The following is an 8,826-nucleotide window of genomic DNA, read 5'->3' as shown; positions in this document are numbered from 1 at the left end:
AAAAAGTTCACTGCTCTGTCAAGAGAATGTCACAAGATTTCACTGTTACATACTTTCCCATCTACTTCAATTATAATGTACATTTTAAAAATAATCTAGTTTATATTAATTAATACTAATTAAATATAAACACTTTACCAAATCAGAGCTATTGCTAGATAAATTTATTACATAAAATAAAGTGTAGGCACTTTGTAGGTACTGAAATCTCTAAATCTTGTTAACAGTATGCACTGAGCATGTATGGTGAATGTGTAACAGGAAACTCTGTACCACAGCATGCCAGAAGATGAAGCATCTTATCTGCACAGTCCCTTCTCAGGACACTTCCCCAGCTGGCTCCAAAGGCAGAGTTGCTCATGGAACTGCCACCTAGGCTGGCCATGACAAGGTGCATGTGGAAAGATAATTGGGAAGTCCCAACATGCTAGTCTTGTGATTTCACCACTGAATTAGACAGTGAGAATCTGCTCTACAATTGTGCACTTCAAGCTTTATCTTTTAAAACTAATCTGAATGAGGTAGGCTTTTGTTTTTATATTACCCCATCAGCTGAAAAGAGTTTGATTCTATCATGCTGTCCTAACTTGGAAAACCTTACCTCTGCAGTCATTTACACAGAATAAGCAGATTCACTCTGCACAGACATCAACTGACATGATAGTTCAATCTCATTTCTCAACTTTTTTTGCTGGAAACAGTCTCTTTGTACTGTTGAAGAAAATTCCCCTGGAATATACTACTCAATTTTATTCAAATGTACTGTTACTTTTCAAGCATTTCCAGATAAACATACCTTCATTTTAAAAACAGCAACATAGTAACACAGAACACACAAAAGAGGAAGCCGGTGCGTAAAGGACATATGCCTTCGGTTATAAACCGAAATGACAAAGTTATGGGAAAAAAAAATCCAACTTGCAATGCTCTCTTCTTTACTCCACACCAATACATGTATAACTAATTAAAAGGGAAATTTATTATTTCTGTAGCTTCATTTCTTCTACTCTGTTACCACAGAATTTTGTTTTACTTCTGTTATTAACAAAAATGCTTAAGAATAGCAGTATTTATTATACAAATACTGTTGCTTAGTGCGTTTTCTAATACATTTACATTAATTAGGAGGAATTTATGCTTGCACAGAAAATTCTTTTTCTTTTTCTTCATTTTCTCCTTTTTCTTCATTTCCAGGAAGTTTCTTGATCTTTGATTTAAAGTCAAAATCTTAAAAGTTTTGGCTCTCCTCATCAAATCATCATCATCATCTAGAAGAAACTGAGAACCATAGCTTGCTTTAGTTTTTTGAAAACATTTTGGGGAAGGAATGGAATAACAATCGTTAAATATTTGTAGTCATCAATATAAAAATAAGCTTTGTTTCTGCTTCATTTCTCTCAGTCATTCTTCACGAATCTTCACCCATCACCGTAGACCATCTTCAACCATCGCCGTAGACGGGTCCCTATCCTTTAGGGGAAAAAGGATCCTGGGCCAGGAGCTGGCGGGGCTCATTGATAGGGCTTTAAACTAGGTAAGAAGGGGGATGGGGCTGGAGCGAGGACTGTTGGGGCTGTACCAGGGGGAGCAGTGGCAAGGCCGGAGGATAAGGTAAAGGCCCAGCTGAAGTGCATCTACACCAATGCACGCAGCATGGGTAACAAACAGGAGGAGCTGGAAGCCATCGTGCAGCGGGCAGGCTACGACTTGGTTGCCATCACGGAAACGTGGTGGGACCAGTCTCATGACTGGAGTGCTGCGATGCCTGGCTATAGGCTCTTCAGAAGGGACAGGCAGCATGGAAGGGGTGGCGGTGTGGCTCTCTATATTAGAGAGTCTTTCGATGTTGTAGAACTCGAGGCTAGGAATGACAAGATCGAGTCCCTTTGGGTTAGGATCGGCAGGGACAACAAGGCTAGTGTCCTGGTCGGGGTCTGCTATAGACCGCCGAACCAGGATGAGGAGACGGATGAGGAGTTCTACAGGCAGCTGACAGAAGTTGCGAAATCGTCAGCGCTTGTACTCGTGGGGGACTTCAACTTCCCAGACATATCCTGGAAGCACAACACAGCCCAGAGGAAGCAGTCTAGGAGGTTTCTGGAGAAAGTGGAAGATAGCTTCCTGACGCAGCTGATTAGTGAACCTACCAGGGGTGGTGCCCTGCTAGACCTTCTCTTCACAAACAGAGAAGGACTGGTGGAGGATGTGATTGTCGGGAACAGTCTTGGGCAGAGTGACCACGAAATGGTGGAGTTCTCTATTCTTGGCGGGGCCAGGAAGGGAACCAGTAAAACCACTGTATTGGACTTTCGGAGGGCTGACTTTAGGCTGCTCAGGACACTGGTTGGTGGAGTCCCATGGGAGGCGGTTCTGAAGGGCAGAGGGGTTCAGGAAGGCTGGGTGCTATTCAAGAGGCAAATCCTAATGGCGCAGGAGCGGTCTATCCCCATGTGCCCAAAGATGAGCCACCGGGGAAGACGACCAGCCTGGCTCAACAGAGAATTGTGGCTTGAGCTTAGGAGGAAAAAGAGGGTTTATAATCTTTGGAAAATTGGGCAGGCCACTAGGGAGGACTATAAGGATGTAGCGAGGCTGTGCAGGGACAAAATTAGGAAGGCCAAAGCTCATCTGGAGCTCAAGCTGGCTACTGCCGTTAAAGATAACAAAAAACGCTTTTATAAATACATCAACACAAAAAGGAGGACTAAGGAGAATCTCCATCCTTTACTGGATGCGGGGGGAAACTTAGTTACAAGAGATGAGGAAAAGGCGGAGGTGCTCAATGCCTTCTTTGCCTCAGTCTTTAGTGGTAAAACCGGTTGCTCTCTGGATACCCAGTACCCAGAACTGGTGGAAGGGGACGGGGAGCAGGATGTGGCCCTCACCATCCACGAAGAACTGGTTGGTGACCTGCTACGGCACTTGGATGTGCACAAGTCGATGGGGCCGGATGGGATCCACCCAAGAGTACTGAGAGAACTGGCAGAGGAGCTGGCCAAGCCCCTATCCATCATTTATCAGCAGTCCTGGCTATCGGGGGAGGTCCCAGCTGACTGGCGGCTAGCAAATGTGACGCCCATCTACAAGAAGGGCCGGAGGGCAGACCCGGGGAACTACAGGCCGGTCAGTTTGACCTCAGTACCAGGGAAGCTCATGGAACAGATCCTCTTGGGAGTCATCATGCGGCACTTGAAGGGCAAGCAGGCGATCAGGCCCAGTCAGCATGGGTTTATGGAAGGCAGATCCTGCTTGACGAACCTGATCTCCTTCTACGACAAAGTGACGCGCTGGGTGGACGAGGGAAAGGCTGTGGATGTGGTCTACCTTGACTTCAGCAAGGCTTTTGACACCGTTTCCCACAGCATTCTCCTCAAGAAACTGGCTGCTCTTGGCTTGGACTGGCGCACGCTTCGTTGGGTTAGAAACTGGCTGGATAGCCGGGCCCAGAGAGTTGTGGTAAATGGAGCCAAGTCCAGTTGGAGGCCAGTCACTAGTGGCGTCCCCCAGGGCTCGGTGCTGGGGCCGGTCCTCTTTAACATCTTCATCAATGATCTGGATGAGGGCATTGAGTGCACCCTCAGTAAGTTTGCAGATGACACCAAGCTAGGTGCGTGTGTCGATCTGCTTGAGGGTAGGAAGGCTCTGCAGGAGGATCTGGATAGGCTGCACCGATGGGCTGAGGTCAACTGTATGAAGTTTAACAAGGCCAAGTGCCGGGTCCTGCACCTGGGGCGCAATAACCCCAAGAAGAGCTACAGGCTGGGAGAGGAATGGCTGGAGAGCTGCCAGGCAGAGAAGGACCTGGGAGTGATGGTGGACAGTCGGCTGAATATGAGCCAGCAGTGTGCTCAGGTGGCCAAGAAGGCCAACGGCATCCTGGCTTGTATCAGAAACACTGTGACCAGCAGGGCTAGGGAGGTGATCGTCCCCCTGTACTCGGCTCTGGTGAGGCCGCACCTCGAGTACTGTGTTCAGTTCTGGGCCCCTCGCTACAAGAAGGACATCGAGGTGCTTGAGCGGGTCCAGAGAAGGGCGACGAAGCTGGTGAGGGGCCTGGAGAGCAAGTCCTATGAGGAGCGGCTGAAGGAGCTGGGCTTGTTCAGCCTAGAGAAAAGGAGGCTCAGGGGTGACCTTATCACTCTGTATAAGTATATTAAAGGAGGCTCTAGCGAGATGGGGGTTGGCCTGTTCTCCCATGTGCCTGGTGACAGGACAAGGGGGAATGGGCTAAAGTTGCGCCAGGGGAGTTTTAGGTTAGATGTTAGGAAGAATTTCTTTACTGAAAGGGTTGTTAGACATTGGAACAGGCTGCCCAGGGAGGTGGTTGAGTCACCATCCCTGGAAGTCTTCAAAAGACGTTTAGATGTAGAACTTAGGGATATGGTTTAGTGGGGACTGTTAGTGTTAGGTCAGAGGTTGGACTCGATGATCTTGAGGTCTCTTCCAACCTAGAGATTCTGTGATTCTGTGATTCTGTGATCACCACCACAACTAATACTTCATACTAACAGCATCTGCTTAGCATATTCTTTTCTATAAACTTCTTGTGGAAAGCTTTACCTGAACCTTGTTATGTAACTTAACATCAACTTTTCCTCACAAGTCCATTTAATGACATTATTACTTGCAGTCTTGGAAGCAGAAGGCAATCTAATCCTTGTCTTTCGGTTCTACGCAGTATTTTCCCCAGTGAACAACTAGTCTGAGTACAACGATTTACAAATACTGAGCTAGTGTCTTCCTACACCTCCCAGTTTGTCTCAGAAACTATCCTTTCTGAAGGTCTTATTGCCTGGCATAGGACGCTGGTGCAATTGCTAGGCCATCCCTTGTGAAAGCAGTAACTAATGCTCTTCTTTTAAGAAACGCAGCATTCCTCTGAGTTAATAAATACAACTTACCTTGCCTGAAATTCCCTTCTTTTAACTATTCTTGCCATCTTCTCCCAAGTCTGTAAAGCAACAGAGGCCATAAGTGAAGGAAGAAGAGGATAAAACATGGATGGAAACACAAATGGCAGTCACACACTGTGCAAGCAGAGATGCACTTTTCACACTGTGGGAGGCCTCAGTAGCTGTTCAAACAGCAGGGTCTGAGTAAATCTCAGCTAGTCTGCCATGAAGAGAGTTATTACTCCCATTTCCAGGGAATTATAGGCTACCTGGTATAAGAGACTAAGAAGCAAAAGAGGATGATGTCTCGAACTCTCAGCAGAAAAGGTTGTAGCCACATTTTAAATTGGCTTAGAAAAGAGCATCCTGCAAAAGCAGGAGAGCACTGTTCCAGGGCCAGCCTCCTGGAAACCATCTGAGACATCTCTGCAGCTGTGGTCCTGGCAGTGGGCAGAAGGGAAGGCCTTAGCAACACCTTTCTCCAAAGACCTTTCTAAAAGGTTCTGCACATGCAAAGTAATGGCTACTGGCTTATTAATGTGGTTATAGCTTGTTTTGTGATTACCTGAAATACATGAATACGGATATGCATGAGATTTTATGCCAGACCTCCACAAATCCACAAATGAGTTCACTGTGAACTTCTACAGAAGAATTTTTTTTCTTCTAATAGAGAAAATAGTTTACTAAAAATAAATTTAACTGGAAAATACATTACGCTTCTGAAGATCTAGCATGTTGGAACTTTGGATTTCCTGTCAAATGTCATTGAAGCATGAAACAGTAAGATTTGAATCCTGTTTTAATTGAAAATATTGCTACAATTTCAACCAGGAAGCTGCTAACAAAGCTTTCATAATAAAGATTTTAAAACAAAATTGTTTGTTTCTAAACTCTACACATGCACTCAGTTTTATTTTGACTGAAAATGTAATTATATTCTTAAAGGCAAGAATTATATTCTCTTAAAACTGAGACTACTGCTGGATTATGCCAGTTATACAGCCATTTCAAATTCATATTGAGCTTTTTTTTTTAAGAGAAAATAAATACTTCCAAACAATCCTTTGCTTCAGAAAATATAAGCATCCTTTCATGATAAATTTGTGTGTGTGTGCATGTACAAACATGTATCTGCATGAAAAAATAATTCTTCCCACAGTACTTGTCTTCAAGAATCTCACTGATCAATCCCTTATTCTATCATCCCTTATTCTATCATGGCAGCAACTAGGAATTAGTTTTATGCCTTGCAGTAGATGGCACCTTTTGTGTTAATCATGCTACAAAGCTTAAATTTTATAGCTAATAACTAAAATTCAACAATGTGAGGGATATGCTAAAGGCCACTTCAAACTTCAGAATAGCAAATCTATTTTCTGCTCATGGTTAAGTGTATTTACATTTCTGGAGGCCTGAATAAAGAGGTCCTATTTACACAAAGGGTCAGCCATTCTTGAATTCTGCATATTGAATGGCATATTTTCTTTTGTCACTCATGGTATGGGTACAGGACAAACAACTCAAGTTCAGGATTTCTACAGATATTCTTTACTTTTTGCAATGTAGAGGTGTGTCATTTCTCTGTTGTTAATGTTTTTAATTCAACAACCTTCTTAGCAAAGAGGGAGTTGTTACATAAAATACAAGGACAGCAGTAACATGAAACTACTTAAATTTACAACTGAATTATGTTGTGATATTATTGCACACAGACATGAATTCAAGCAAGAAAATGAAACATTTAATAAAGCAAGATGAATAAAAAATAAAAATAAAAATAAAAATAAAAATAAAAATAAAAATAAAAATAAAAATAAAAATAAAAATAAAAATAAAAATAAAATTTGCAACTTGTCATGACCACACTTGCACTTCCTCTCAAATCACTTTTGAAACCTGTTTTCATAACTTAACCAAGACTCTAATCTTGACTTCCAAAGCTTGAAGTCATTTTAAAAAATAACCAACAAATCAAACAATGAACAAACAATTCACAAGAATCAACTCACTTAGTTTGCTACACTGTCCTGGGTTCAAATGATATGACTGAGTTTGGGGAATTACACATCCAATATTGGTATACTACAATTTGAACTTTTGAATTTTTTGAATTTTTGATTTTTTTTCGTTTATTATTATTATTATTATTATTCCTATGGCTTCACAAAGATGGAATCAATTTTGTTTCAAGGGAAAAAAAAAGTTTTTCTAGTTAGAAAACATTCTGGTTTAGGCCACTTACTTATTCACATTACACTAAAAGGGACCTCAGCATTTCACATGCTTCATTTCTCAGCACTATGACAGGAAAAGCTGTATCTCTAGATAGTCCTGACAATGATATTTCTAGAATTCTGGTAGGAAAAACTCTAAAAACTCATGGACACATGTAGCCCATTCCTGTATGATTCCATTACTTTTATATATATATTTTTTTCTCCTGAAGTGTTGTCTGAAGTTCTTTCTTTCAGTTTATATCTGTTACATATCTTAAAATACATTGCCCAAATCTGAAATGGACACCTTTCTCTGTGTAGCAGACTTTTTTATGGTCAAATATCTATGTTTCTAAATATTCAGAGTTTTTCTAAACTTCTTGGACTAAGCAGCTGCAATTCATTCACTTGTACCTAGCAGATAAAGATTTCTAGATCTCTGATCATGTTCATTTGTAGCTTTTGAGACACTGGGGATCAACTATCTGGGGGCTTGGCCAGAGTAATTCAGTTAAAATTCAAAGCTGAACTTTGAAAAAAAGCAATGCTGAGCACTTCCATTACCAGGGCTATAGCCCTGTTCATTCATCAGAGAAACAAATTTGCTAAACATTCCTTCTCTCAGTTAGTTTTTTTCTCTAGTTAGTTTGTTATTAAGCAGATAAATAAACAAATCTAATTCTTGTATATTATTCTAGCACTGGCAATTAAATAATTTCTTTCACATTTTTGTGTTTTGTTTTGTGTTTTTGTTGTTGTTGTTGTTGTTGTTGCTGTTCTCAAAATCATGTTATTTTAAGTACATTCCATTTGTTCTATTTTTCCTATTTTTGTCACTTTGTTGACTTCTTGATTAGACAAGTCTGTCGCTAAAAATGAAGTTCTCAAGCCATCCACCTTTCTTGTTCTTGCTGTACAAAAGTTGACCTACAGTCTGCAGTATCGAATGTTTTATTTTCTACTTTCTAGTTAGGGATTAAATTCTAGACCTCCTGCTCTTAAATTATCTCTGAACAGAATGATCACTCTGGCGTTATTCTCATACAGCACATTTCTGAGTTCCTTGAAATCACCTGTAACCCCTGATGACTCTCATGGAAAAGCATGTTTATGTGTTAAAATATGTATGCTCAGAGACAGCTAGATAAAGAAGCCCACTTTATCATGCAACCTTAAATCTGTGTGTGTGTGGTGGTTCTACTGTGCTAGGCAGCCAAACACCACAACCGCTCTCTCACCCCACCCCCCCAATACAGTGTGCAACAGTGTTATCCACCTTTTCTAGGATGCATAACTTACGAGCATCACCTGCTATTAACAAGTAAGCAAACACTTTCAAGCTTGACATTTCTTACAAATTGCTATAATTGTCTCATACGCAGAAACAGAGCAAAACCTGCCTCAGTTGTTCTGTTCATGCTCTCTAATACAACAAAACAAACTAACCAAGCATTTAATTTTACCATTTAACAAATACACTACTTACAAACACAGAGACCACAATACTGGCTTGTGAAATCAAACCCGATCTCCTGCTTGATTATTTACGTTTCAAAATCTGTCTTCCCTACTGAGACTCTACAGAGAGGTTCAAGTCATTGCAAGTTCTAGTGGAGACAATTGCCTATTCATTTGAAACCACATAAGCATATTTCATCTATACAGCTAAAAAAAACCCACCCATGAGATGGTAAGGTCTTGCGGTTTTATTACAG

General features: G+C 41.4%; 1 long non-coding RNA gene across 2 annotated transcripts in view; it reads right to left on the bottom strand.

Moving 5' to 3' along the window:
* LOC113841645 (uncharacterized) overlaps positions 1-8,826 on the bottom strand; it is a 37,442-nt gene continuing 28,616 nt past the window's right edge. For both annotated transcript variants that reach the window (XR_011810312.1, XR_011810309.1), the window contains 2 exons: positions 4,902-4,951; positions 1-1,278 (listed from right to left, as the gene is read on the bottom strand). This is a non-coding gene — a long non-coding RNA (uncharacterized lncRNA). The remainder of the gene's footprint in view (positions 1,279-4,901; positions 4,952-8,826) is intronic.

The sequence above is a fragment of the Anas platyrhynchos genome, chromosome 6, assembly GCF_047663525.1.
Source record: "Anas platyrhynchos isolate ZD024472 breed Pekin duck chromosome 6, IASCAAS_PekinDuck_T2T, whole genome shotgun sequence".
Lineage (NCBI taxonomy): Eukaryota > Metazoa > Chordata > Aves > Anseriformes > Anatidae > Anas > Anas platyrhynchos.
The sequence above is the reverse complement of the archived record's forward strand: the minus strand, read 5'-3'. Positions and strand labels throughout refer to the sequence as shown.